At 41.8% G+C, this 13,437-nt stretch overlaps 1 protein-coding gene across 44 annotated transcripts in view; it reads right to left on the bottom strand.

The window, feature by feature from the left end:
* The window catches only part of RIMS1 (regulating synaptic membrane exocytosis 1), a 537,317-nt gene that overhangs the window by 225,350 nt on the left and 298,530 nt on the right, over positions 1-13,437 (bottom strand). The window contains exon 1 of one of the 44 annotated variants that reach the window (XM_075063795.1): positions 1,615-1,693. The exons of the other annotated variants lie outside the window; for them this stretch is intronic. The gene's annotated coding sequence lies outside the window, so the exon portion shown is untranslated. Of the gene's footprint in view, positions 1-1,614; positions 1,694-13,437 lie in introns of those variants that run through there. 44 annotated transcript variants of the gene reach the window in all.

Genomic DNA, 13,437 nt, shown 5'->3' with positions numbered 1-13,437 from the left:
TCTCCCCTTCAAGACCCTCCATAACGTGCCTCCTTTTGACATAACCGTTCATCTCCTGTCCCACACCTGAGTGTCCCTTTTTGGTTTTTCTGCACTGAGGTGAAATTCTGGCTCCACTGACGTTAACAGCAAAATTTCCATTGATTTTAGTGAGACTGGGATTTCACAGCAGGATTGTTAATTGTTTTAACACATTAACTAACATGATCAAAATCTCAGAAAAGACAAACTCTGTACAATCTTCCATTTCCTCCTCCATGCTTTTTTGTGTGCAACCGTTATACATGAAACTCCCTTCCTGATCCCATGTACTAGGCCTCTATCTTCTCCTTTACATCACTTCTCTCAGAGACCAGGTCATAGACTATCAGGACTGGAAGGGACCTCAGGAGGTCATCTAGTCCAACCCCTTGCTCAAAGCAGGACTAATCCCTAGACAGATTTTTGCCCCAGATCCCTAATTGGTCCCCTCAAGGATTAAACTCACAACCCTGGGTTTAGGAAGCCAATGCTTAAACCACTGAGCTATCCCTACCCCTACCCCTACTCACAACCTCACCAGGTCAACTGGCTCGGGCTCACACTACAGATCTAAAAGTCGCACTGTAGATGTTGCCACTCGGGTTGGACTCTGGGCTCTGAAATCCATTGGGGGAGGGGGAGAGGAGGATCTCAGAGCCCAGGTGAAGGCCGAAGTAAAAGTATCTACACTGCTATTTTTAGACCTGCAGCGCAAGTTCCACAAACCCAAGTCAGTTAAACCAGTCTTTGAGAGTCCCTGCACAGGGGGTTGTTTTGCAGCATACATGTACCCTAAGTAACTGCATGATCGTTTTGTCTTTACTTTTCCATTTGCCTCTCTGAACCTTACCTGTGTAGCTATCACCTCCTAATCTTGTCCTGATTGTGATGGTAAGTTCTTTAGGAGATGGACTCTGCCCTTCCCTGTTTCATAACGTACAATGCATACATATGGTGTTATATAAGTAATAATTTATTATTAAATCATCATAATCACAAATTAAATTAATGTGCCTTTGTTTTACATATATGGCTGTAAAATATTTTCTAAAATAATACACAACATAAAAATATAGAAGCCCATTCCATTTTGAATAAGTGAGGGCTATGAAATCTATTAAACACAGCATGATTCAGAGGATACATCAATTGTCTTCTGCCAAGAAGATTAACTAAAAATAATATACCTGAATAACTAATAGTTTCCTGAAGGTCAATCTTCTGACTTCTTTATCCATGACTTCTCCAACATGCAATATATTTATGAGTCAGTCAATGAGATTATTATTATTTTTCAGAAATGCATTTAAATTTTGGTATGTGTGTTCTAAATTCACATTCTAGTCTGACAAATCATGCCACATAATGTCACTAATGTACCAAATTATATTTACTATGCATGCTTTTAAAACAAGAATATAACTGGAAAACAGACTTGCAAGCAAAATGGTCCCTTTATTTTATGTTTAAGATGAAAATTAATTATAATTAATATTTTACATGCTGAAGACATGACCTTTCCCCACTTAAACTACATATATGAAATATTTTACATACATCTATAAAATCAGTGCTATAGTACCAATTGTTTACCTGTCCCTGACTGCAACGTGTGGAGTAGAAACTGGAGAAATCCAGCAAACACAGCAGCATCAGCAACAGAGAGGTTAAATAAGCACAACTGGAATCTAGCAGATTACCGAAGTCCAGTTTAAAATGATAGCAAACCCGTAATGCAATTAAAAATCCATTTTAGTGCAAAAGAAAGTCCCTATGGTCCTTGTATTCTGATTGTAAGCCAGATTATTCTGCAGTGTCAAATATTCTACAATAGTGAGACCAAGCAAGCCGGTAAGAGCTGTTGTCATCAAAACAAATCTCTGCAGTGTAGTGCTAGCATCGATTACTGCATTAGTCTATACATGCTCAGTACAATGATAAAGAGACTTCTAGGAGCCATTAATGATTTTAAGAGTCCACAGTTAACTGTCTCATGAAACAAGATGAAAAAATGTTGCATCCTCTCTGCAGACAGTTTGAAATAAATATTGTGTCCCCTTAACGCTGACACAGAGAAACAGTGTCAAGCTCAGGCATAAAAACAATCAATTCCATTGCTGCAGTTATTATTTCTGTTTAGCAGTATTACAATGACTGATTAATGGACTATTTAAGCACAGTGGCATGTAAAATAAACCTATCAGAAATTATGCAAAACTTTTCAACCTGTTCTAATAAATCTTAGAGTTATTTCTACTAAAATAAATATATAATACTACATCTAGTCATGTATCACCATTATAAAATATGGGTATATTTCATGATTTTAATATAGGTAAAGAGAAATGGGAATATGTATATCTTTGGGATTTTTTTAAAGCAAGCTTATTGATTAAAGGAACAATTTCAGGTCAATTTTGGCCAAAAACGTTTCCTTCACCAAAACAGTTTTGTTCTTTAGTATAATAATAAACATCTGTCTGCAGTAAATTAGATGTTGCAGAATTATAATGGTGTGAAACTGTCTAGAAATTAAAGTGGAATTAACCAATTATTTTTATCTCCACAGTTAGAGAAACACAGTAAATATAAAAAAATTAAGTAAATTAGATTTTTACAATTCTTTCATGTTTAATAATTCAAAGTTATTGGTAACACAGAGTATATATTTAATGTAGTAATTAAATTACTGTAAAACGCATGTAATTCTTGGTCACGTGACCAAAAATACACATGGAATATTGCCTTAGACATGATTTCTCATCTTGTAAATACTCCAGAAGTAATAGTTGACACCTCATGCCATTACTGATGTAAAGTGTGGCCAATGGGATAATATTAGCAGCAAGAAGATTAGGATACTCTGACCCTGTACTTCTCCCTGATAGGCCACTGATAGGGAGATGAGCTGGTCCAGATGGCCCCTAGAAGAGAGAGATACCAGCTTTGAAGTATCCTGGAGGAGACAAGAAATGACCAAGACATCCGCTGACCAGGGAGCAGAGTCCAGATTTTCTTCTGAAGACATTTCTTGCAGAAGGATCAGAAGAAAGACCTCCTCCAGAGGATATGATAGTTCACAGAGTCCATCTCTCCTCCAAAGAAACTACCTGATCCTCTTTCCTGGAGTCTGAACATTCCCCTGAAGACATTCCCTATTCCAAAAAGATGCATCTGCTGGCACTGGGGGATGGGAAGAGAAAGAGATGCCAAGAGCCTGCCCTTGTTTTCAAAATAAGAGGTTATGCTAGGAATTCAGAAAGCTTCAGAGTCTTTCCCCAATAAATAAATCTATTGGAGAAACCAAATGGGGGAAGGGAATCCCTACAAAGTTAAGAGTATTAATACAAAAACTTGGTCTAAGAGGCAACTTCAAAAAATGGGGTAAAATTATAACCTTCACTTATATATTCTGTCCTCAACCTTTGTCTTTGAGCAGCATGGCATACATAAATTATGCATTTTAGCCTTGCCAAGTATTTTACAGTTACTTTCACTGAAATAGGTGATACTTGCAGGTATGTGCATGTGCTCTTATTACTCCCAAGGGCATTCTGCACCAAAATATTATAAATTCTGCACTGAAAAAATAAAAGTTCTGTGTACAATATTTTAAAATTCTGTAAATTTTATTTGTCAAAGGATTGTGGAGGCTACAGCACGGCAATGGGGAGCACAGGCCATTGGCTGCACAGAGGTGGGAGATCACAGTGCGGCTCCTCTTCAGCAGTGAGGCTTCACCCAATCCTGACACAGAGGAAGGACCGGGCTTGTCAGAAACACCCCAGAAGCCTGCCCCTCTGTGCCAGGTGCACCAGGTGTGGGCAGGCAGACTCAGCAAGGCGGGATCCAAGTGTGGAGGGGCTTAGTGTGGGGGGACCCAGGTGTGGGTTGAGAGAGTTCTGTGTGGGGCAATCTGACTGTGGGTGGCTCAGTGTGGGATCCGGATACGGTGGGATCTGGATGCACAGGGGCTTCTTTGGGGTTTATGGGTGCAATGGTAATAGGACTTCTCAGGGGGTCCAGATAGAAGTGGTTGGGGCTCAGTGTGGGGCAGACTGGATATGGGAGAAATAGAGCTTGGCAGGGGAGCATGGGCGTGGGGGGCACAGTGGGGGTCCAGATGCAGCTGGTTGGGGTTTAGTGGGGTGGGGAACTGGGTGCGGGTGGTTCGTTGGGGTGGTCCAGGTGCAGGGGGAGTGGGATTCATCGGAGAGGGTTCTGAGTGTGGGGGGTGAGGCTCGTCAGGAGGGTCTGTGTATGAGGGGTCTGGATGCACAAGGGTTGGGCGGATGGGGGAGCACCTCCCTGTACAGGGATCCCTCTCCCTACAGCTGAGGAGTGATGGGTGCAAGAAGGCGGGGGGGGGGAAGGGAGGTGAGTTTGCAGAGGTTCCTTCAGCCAGGAGAGAAATCTGAGAGTGTGTCTGACCCGGGCCATGGATGCCGTGCAAGGGACAAGGAAGTCCTATCCTCCCCAGCCCAGCCAGGACTAGCAGCTGAGCCCAGTGCATGGTAGTAACCACCAGCTGGGTCTTCCCCAGTCCTACCTCCTGCCCCACAGTGATTCACCTCTCTGCTGGCTGCCCTGGGCACCCAAAACATATTGCTAGGGAGGGTTGTATGACTGCTCTTGTACCTTCCCTTTGCTTCCCTGTCAGAAAGTCATTTTTCTGCGTGAAAGCAAAGAAATATGTGGGGGACATAAATTCTCTGCATGTGCAGTGGTGCAGAATTCTCCCAGGAGTATTATACATACATTTATGGTACAATATACACAGGCTGCAGCTGTGGCTCACGTTCGTACCATCATACGTTAGTTTCACTATAATCCTTCCTAGTAATATACTATTCTAAAACTTCATTTACATAGTATTTCATCTGTATTTATAAACTTTCTGACAGGTTTCTGCAAAATAAAAAAATGACTGGATAAATTTATAGAGATTTCCTAGTCTGCTGTTACATTAACATTGTTAATTTTTAAGAAGTCTAATTCCTGGATTTAGTTTAAATTGTGGGTTGGGGTGAAAATGCAGTACTTCTCTGAAACAAGTTATTACTTACATTTTCAGTGCAGCAACAACATGATAACAATTGTTAGGACACATCCAAACACTTTCATCTAATATTAATCTCCAGAAAGAATCCTTAGAACTATGGGAAGACACATGGTAGTCAGACATTCTTTCCCCTACATTCTGCATCAATTGTAATGAACTCCTTCACATTCTTTCCTGTCAAAAAGCAACTGTTAGACCTTGTACTACACACGTCGAGAAGCATTAAGTTATGCTACAGGTACTAGCATTTACCAGATTCAGCCAATCAGCGCAAAGGAATGCCATATGGTAACCTACCTAAACGGCACAACAGTTTTCAGTTCATGAACAACATCCAAATACCTGTGCTCTGAACCCACTCAATTCTCCACTGATCCACACAAAAAAGTTAAGTTTTTTATTTCACCCCACTTTTTCACTAAAGAAACATTTTTACGCCAATTACATCTCAAATAATAATTACATATGTCAATATTACTAAGAGCCATTGAGAGTGTTTGCTGCTAAAATGGCTATAACTATATTATGGGGAAATGAACTCAGTAGTCATGAAGTTTATTAACCCAGGATACAGTTGCTACCTCATTCCTTATATTATCAAACCTACAGTCTGTAAAATTTATTAATTAATGCAGGTAATATTGAATGTTTCTGAACATTTTCTGGATCCAACAGATCTCGTTCAGGACTTCATATGAATTCCAGCTATGGAATAACCAGATGATGACATTTTACAAAGTCCAGCTGAGTAGAGCTTGCAGCTCAACAAAAGAGGAGATTATCAGTTTTGACAAACATATGATCAGGCGGGTTTTGGGGTTCATGGGACAGAAAAAAAAGACTTGCTCTGATGCTCTATAGCCAGGTGGTTGAGGTACTTACCTGGGATGAAGGTTGTTCAAGTTCCTACATGGCCTGCCTGAGAGTTCTTCATGCCAGCTCATTCTGAATCAGCCACAGCAATGACTTGAACCATGGGTCTTCTGCATTTCGGCCCACTGTCCTAACCCCTGTCTTTCTCTCTCTCCGAGCCGTCTGCACAACTCTGTTCTCATAAAAACAGCTGGAAGCTTTCGTTTCCATTCCAATGTGGAATAGAAACAGATTTCAAAACCACAAACATTGCATCCTCTGGACACTTAGCACTAACTAATTTAGAGAATCAGATTCAGACTAGAGCTAATAGCAGCTGTCTGTCTATATGGCAGATAAAGTGAGAAGGAGGAAATGAAACGGATGTATTATTCCATCCCTTGGCTGTTTGTTCTTTTAAATCAACAGCTGACACTTCTTCCAACTTTTGGCAGGGAAAGGCATATGCAATACACAAACTGCAGATCAAAAGGAAGGTATTCCTCTTCAGGTGAATAAAAAGCTCCAGTTTTTAAATAAAGTTTATATTTTTCTTCACCACGTCCTGTCACTCCAAATCAATGTAAACTTATAAAAATATATATAAAAAGACTAGTTTCCCACCACTCTTGCACATTTCAGAATTCAAAAGTTAGAAGATATGATAAATCAGGAGCAGGAGGGAACAAATTCTCAAACAGGGCAGTAGTAACGTACAAAGGGAAGTCTCATTTAGATGAGTACTCAGAGAATTACTGAAAAAGCACAGCCATATAAAGGAAGAATTGGATCAAGTGCCAGTACATAATTACTTAGCTGATACAGGACAGCTGCTGCATTCCATCCCAGTCAGTGAGAAAGGAGCTCACTTCCCCACTTCTCTTTCTCTACCTCAAGCAACTCTAGATCATGTGTTCTCTCAACTACATTGACAAAAGAGAACTCAAAAAGGAGAATCTCCTCTTGGTAAAATGTTCATCAGCCCACAAGCTAGTTATTTTACATGCATTCTTATTCATTTCTTTTGTTAATTAAAACAAAAGAAATGCAAAATATTATTTGGCTTACTGAAAATAAAGTTTTTATCAGAGCTCTACTTATTTGCTCAAAGCTTCTATATATTTTTGCATGGGGCACCAGCACCTACTCTCAGTGGCAGACTGTACACCTAGAAGGAAGAGAGAAATAGTAGTGAATACAGGCCTGCAAGGTCCCCTGGAGGAAGAGGATTAAGCTGTTCTGAGATATATAGCCCCAAGGGCTGTCCCACTCCCAATCTGTGTGGAGCAAAGCGGCACCAGTACCTTCTCTTGGGGTAGGCCCTGCTCTTGAAAGCAAGGTGCAGACAGAGATGAGGAACAACAGCTGTGGAGCACCAGCAGGCTTTCAGAAGCTCAAAAGCTCTCTGACTTCAGCAATGCCAATTTTCCTCAACTTTTCATTGTATCTGACTGATGAGAGAACTTACCTGGCAGGAGGAAATGAGGAGTAACTGTGGATGAGGTGAGTTATGTGGAGAGAAATAAAGAAGGAATTAGGGAGCTGAGGTTATTTCACTACCTCCAAGGTGAGCACTCGTGGCTTCTTCTTCCCCTGCTCCCAGCTAAGAACACTGCACCAAACCATGTGGAGCATGGATGGGCTACAGACTGGAGCGGCGCCAGACTTTCTGGTGCCCTAGGCAGAATTCGGGGGGTGGCATTTTGTGCGCTCCCCATGGGACGCGCGGAAGCTTCCGGTTCCGCTCCCATCACGCTGCCGAAGAAGGACCCTCCGCTGAAATCCCGCAGGTAACAGTGGCAGTCATTGAGCTGCTCAATTGCCTGCCACTGTTTTCCATGGCACGTCAGCAGAAGGTCCTTCTTCGGCGGCGCGACGGGAGAAGTGGATGGGTAGGATTCTGTGGCCTGCTGTGTGCAGGAGGTCAGACTAGATGATCATATTGGTCCCTTCTGACCTTAAAGTCTATGAGAGGAACCGGAAGCTCTCATGGGGAGCGCACAAAATGCTGCCCCGGAATCCTGGCGCCCTAGGTGACTGCCTAGGGTCGCCTAATGGAAGCGCCGGCCCTGACTACAGAAGCCCGAGCTACAGAACTGTCAGTGCAGTTGAGGAGGAACAGGTATTCCATGTGTTGTCACTGTGAATCACTTTCACAGCTTTCCATTCCTGATGTCAGAAATATTTCTCAAATAACATAACATAACTTGTAAATAAAGACTAGAGCAAAGAACCACATTTGGAAAGGAAAAATCAAACGCACAAATGGGAAGTAACTGCCAGATGAAATTTAATGTTGATAAATGCAAAGTAATGCAAATCGGAAAACATAATCCTAACTATACATATACAATGATGAGGTCTAAATTAGCTGTTATCACTCAAGAAAGAGATCTTGGAATAATTGTGGATAGTTCTCTGAAATCATCCACTCAATGTGCAGCGGCAGTCAAAAAAGCAAACAGAATGTTGGGAATCATCAAGAAAGGGATAGATAATAAGACAGAAAATATCATATTGCCTCTATATAAATCCATAAAAGCAGCAAAATGTCCTGTGGCACCTTATAGACTAACAGATGTATTGGAGCATGAGCTTTCGTGGGTTAATACCCACTTCGTCGGATGTCATGCATCCAACGAAGTGGGTATTCACCCATGAAAGCTCATGCTCCACTACGTCTGTTAGTCTATAAGGTGCCACAGGACTCTTTGCTGCTTTACAGATCCAGACTAACATGGCTACTCCTCTGATACTATATAAATCCATGCGGTCGCTCCATCTCAAAAAAAGATATATTGGAATTGAAAAGGTTCAGAAAAGGGCAACAAAAATGATTAGGGGAATAGAACGGCTTCCGTATGAGGAGAGATTAATAAGACTGGAATTTTCAGCTTGGAAAAGAGGCGACTAAGGGGGAATATGATAGAGGTCTATAAAATCATGAGTGGTATAGAGAAAGTAAATAACTTATTTACTTCTTCTGATAATACAAGCACAAGGGGCCACCAAATGAAATTAATAGGTAGCAGGTTTAAAACAAACATATGAAAGTATTTTTTCATGAAACACTCTGTCAACCTCTGGAACTCCTTGCCAGAGGGTGTTGTGAAGGCCAATACTATAATGAGGTTTAAAAGGGGTTAAAAAGATTCATGGAAGATAGGTCCATCAATGGCTATTAGCCAGGATGGGCAGGAATGGTGTCCCTAGACTCTGTTTGCCAGAAGCTGGGACTGGGTGACAGGGCATGGATCACTTGATGATAACCTACCTGTCTGTTCATTCCCTTTAAGGTACCTGCCATTGGCCACTGTCAGAGGACAGGATACTGGGCTTGATGGACCTTTGGTCTGATCCAGTATGGCCATTCTTATGTTCTTAATAAGCCTGACTACTACTGGAGGCTACAGTAGATCACAAACTGAATATGAGTTAACAGTGTAACACAGTCATGAAAAAGACAAATATCATTCTAGAGTGTATGAAGAAATGTATGTAAAACATAGGATGTGATTGTCCTGCTCTACTCAGCACTGGTGAGGCCTCAACTGGAATAGTGTGTCCAGGTCTGGGCACCACACTTTAAGGAAGATGCAGACAAATTAGAAAGAGTCCAGAGGAGAGCTACAAAAATGATAACCGATTCAGAAAACCTGACCAATGGGGAAAGAAAAAATAGGGCATGTTTAGTTTTGAGAAAAGAAGACTGAGGGGTGACCTGATAACAGACTTCATGAGTGTTAAGGGTTGTTCTAAAGAGGATGGTGTTTTCCATGTCCATGGAAGGTAGGACAAGAAGTAATAGACTTAATTTGCAGCAAGGAAGATTTAGGTTGGCTATTAGGACAAACTTAACTATACATATGGGCAGCAGAACCAGGGAGGCAAACATTGCTGCAATGGAAACGTTGCGGATGGGGAATCTGTGTTTAGTCTCCTGATATCTTACAGAGGAGAGAGTGAGATTCAGCTGAGTTTTACACATGGGAGAAGCCGGAAATGAGTGGGATCTGGAGAAGGGGCTGGAGAAGCCACCGTGAGATTGGTCTCGTCACTAGAGAACAGGTAGGACTGGCCCAGCCCAGTCCCACCTTCGAGACACTGCAGGTCCTGGCAGAGACATCCAACCTGCAGGAGAGACCTCATGCACCAGCCACCAGCGTTGGGGACGGGATAGGGCAACGGCACCTGGTAATGAGTGGGAGGGAGTGGGGGCACTAGCCCCCAAGGAATGGAGTATGGTGAGATGCACAGGGAACTGGGTACAAGCCACCAAGAAAATGCCATAGAAACCACAATAGTAACTACCAGGACCTCCCTTCCCAGCCTGGATCCTGCTTTTCCCCTCCTCCGAATCTCAGCAGTTATCCCTCGCTCCTCATCCTATCCCCTGCTCCCCCAGCTATCAGGATAGTTAAATACTGGAATAGGTTACGAAAGAAGATTGTAGAATTACCGTCTTTGAAAGTTTTTAAGAACATGTTGGACAAACACCTGTCAAGGATGGGCTTGACTCAATGCCTGGGAGAATGGACTAAATGACCTCTTAAGATCCTTTCCCAGCCCTATAGTTCTAGGATTCTGTCTCCCATTTAATTGTTTAACAGTATCCTCCTTTACTATCCTATGTGTACTTTACTTACCCCATCCTTTCTCTTCCTCTCATCTCCTCCCTTCAGCCCCCTCCCCACAGAAAAAAAACCACCTTCCCTCTATATCCTCTATATTCCATGCCACTTGCTAAAAAAAAATCACAGCTGGAGTATCACTAGGACAGAGCTCTCGAAACTGGGGCACGCCCCCCTAGGGGAATGGGGAGGACCATTCAGGGGTGCATGGCTGGGGCCGGGCCAACCCCCACAGGCCAACCCCCCCAGCTCTCCTCCTGGCTGCTGGCCCCATAGCTGTGGCTCTGCTTCTGGCCCTGAGTCCAGGGCCTTGGCTGCTGGCCTTGGTCTCAGCCTCGGCCCCACCCTGATCCCCAGCTGTGGCCCCAGTCTCAGTCCCCTTACCTCTGTCCATACCCCCTCCCCAAAGCCACAGCCCCGCTCCCGGCCCTGGCTCAGCAGGATTGCATGGACAGGGGTAAGGGGGGCATGACCCTGAAAAGTTTGGGGACCACTGCACTAGGATAACATAATATCCTTATCTCCATTCTCCTTACTGTGACACTGTAGAAAAAGAAAGATGACCATGTTTACACTAATGTTATCATCACTGATGCACAACTGAGATAAATCTTATACAAAGTAGGTCCTGTAAGATATCAGTGAAAAAGGTATAATCTGCTAAGTGTTATTATCCTGTTTAAATGTGTGTATCACCATTGTCTATGAAGTTATGAAATTTTGCTGTATGCTAGTTACTAAACATGTTGTGTTCCTGGGTAACACTCACAGGACAGATTTACATCAAGACTAGCCAGCCATGTATTGATGGCCCATTAAAGAGAATCAATTCTTTCACTGTGCCCCTCCCACGGATTCCTCAGAAAGCATATGGACATTGGAGGCCCAGTGACTCGGCAGGGCACACAGAACATGTGATTGAGACAATAAGTTTCCATGCATAAATCAGGGGCATAAATTGGAGACTGTGACATCATCTCCTTGCCTCTTTCCTGCTCCACATCTCTGGACTGTAATTTCTAACAAAAGGAGCTTGAAACAATGGACTGAGGATTCCAATTGTTTGGATGTACCAGAGAGACTTATTACAAACTGGCAGATTTAATATCACTGCTATTATCCTCATCTACAGATTCTGAAATGAATTGTAATATATATGATTCATATTAACCATTTAATAACTCTCTTCTTTTCTTTTATCAACTAATTTTTATTTAGTTTGGCTGCAGCACAGTATTTGCTAAGATCCTGAAGTACATTGACCTGGGGTGAGTGTCTGTTTTTTTGGAACTGGAAGAACCTAATATATGCAATTTCTGGTTTTAATAATCATTTATCACAGAAATCTGTTTTGTCTCAGTGGTGTACGAGGCTAGAGGGCCTGAAGAGGGCTGTCTGTAGCTTCATAATAACTAGTATAATATTCTGGAAGCATACATTTATTACTGATTTGGTGAACTTTTATGATAGCGTATACCACCAGTCTGGGTATACGCCCTGTATTCTGGCAGTCTGGCCTGAGATTGGTGCCCTTAGCTGTGTCCCGTACCAGGCAGTGTGACACTTACATCTTCTTCCTATATAACCCTCCATTATCTTGTCATATCTCTACGCAGATCGTGAGCTCTGTGTGGCAGGGACTGTCCTTCTTCTGTCTGTGCACACACCCTTTTTGTATGTAAGCATCAGTTTAAAAAATTCCAAAAATGCCTTTCAATCAGTACACAAGTTTGTAATTAACAAAAATTATATCTTCTGTTGACATATATAAAATCTGTGAGTGTTATTTTTTCAAAAGACAGCCATGTTCCCAAAACATCATTTAGACAAACTATATCATGACTTGTATTTTTTTAAAATTTATTTAAACCCCAAATCATTGTGCACATTTTTAATATTTATTCAGAACAAGAGGAACAAGTTTTCAAGATTAGGTTGAATACCAACTTCTGATACATATATTTATTACTTGGGGATTCAGAATGTTTTTATATACCGTATATTGAAAAATAAGAAAGTTTACATTATTTTTGTAAACATCTATTTATACAAAGAGGGAGTCCTGGCTAACATGATGTACAATGTATTTTTTAACATTGCTTGACATTTGCTGAATGTGCAGCAACTTACCGAGATGCTTCTAAAACAGCATCTTTTATTCCCTATAGATACTGAAAACATTATTCCTCATTAAACATATGCAATTTGACTGTTGGCTAATGTGCTCTAAATATTGTTTTAGTCCTGTGATTTTAGTGTTATGTTGTAGCATTATTCAAATACCTACATGAGATTATAAAATGTGTATGCTATTGCTAAAGGTTTAAAGGAAGAAAAGAATGCCCATCCTTGTTTATCAGTGTGCCTCTTTGGCATATTGCCATGTATCTTCTTTGCAGTATTGCAAACTCCAAGCATTCGGGAAAAAAGCAAGAATAAAGTCTCAAAAAATCATGAGATTAGTTTTAAAGGCACTCGGTTTTTTAAAAAATAATACATATCGGGGTACTTTAATTGATCTTCTAGTTTTTGAATCTTTTGAGTAAGTTAGGTCCATGTTTTCAGGCTTTTCTCCTCAACCATGAGGTCTAGAAACTTATATTTTTAAATGGAAACTGAGATCACCTTGTGATAAAGCCTCTGTCCCAAATCTGGACCTTAGCATCCAAAATTTGGGGGCTTAACATGAACTCCCCCAAGCTCACTACCCAGCTTGGCTCTGATCTCGCTGCCACCAACCAAGATTCAGTGCCTGGTACACTAAAGCCCCCCAAAATCGTCCCTGGGGGACCCCCCAAGACCCAGAACCCCTGGGTCTCCTATCTCAAACGGGAAAACAAGTTCCTCCCCCTTGTCTCCTCGTTATCTGAT

This window comes from Chelonoidis abingdonii, chromosome 3, assembly GCF_003597395.2.
Source record: "Chelonoidis abingdonii isolate Lonesome George chromosome 3, CheloAbing_2.0, whole genome shotgun sequence".
NCBI classification, from domain to species: domain Eukaryota; kingdom Metazoa; phylum Chordata; order Testudines; family Testudinidae; genus Chelonoidis; species Chelonoidis abingdonii.
The sequence above is the reverse complement of the archived record's forward strand: the minus strand, read 5'-3'. Positions and strand labels throughout refer to the sequence as shown.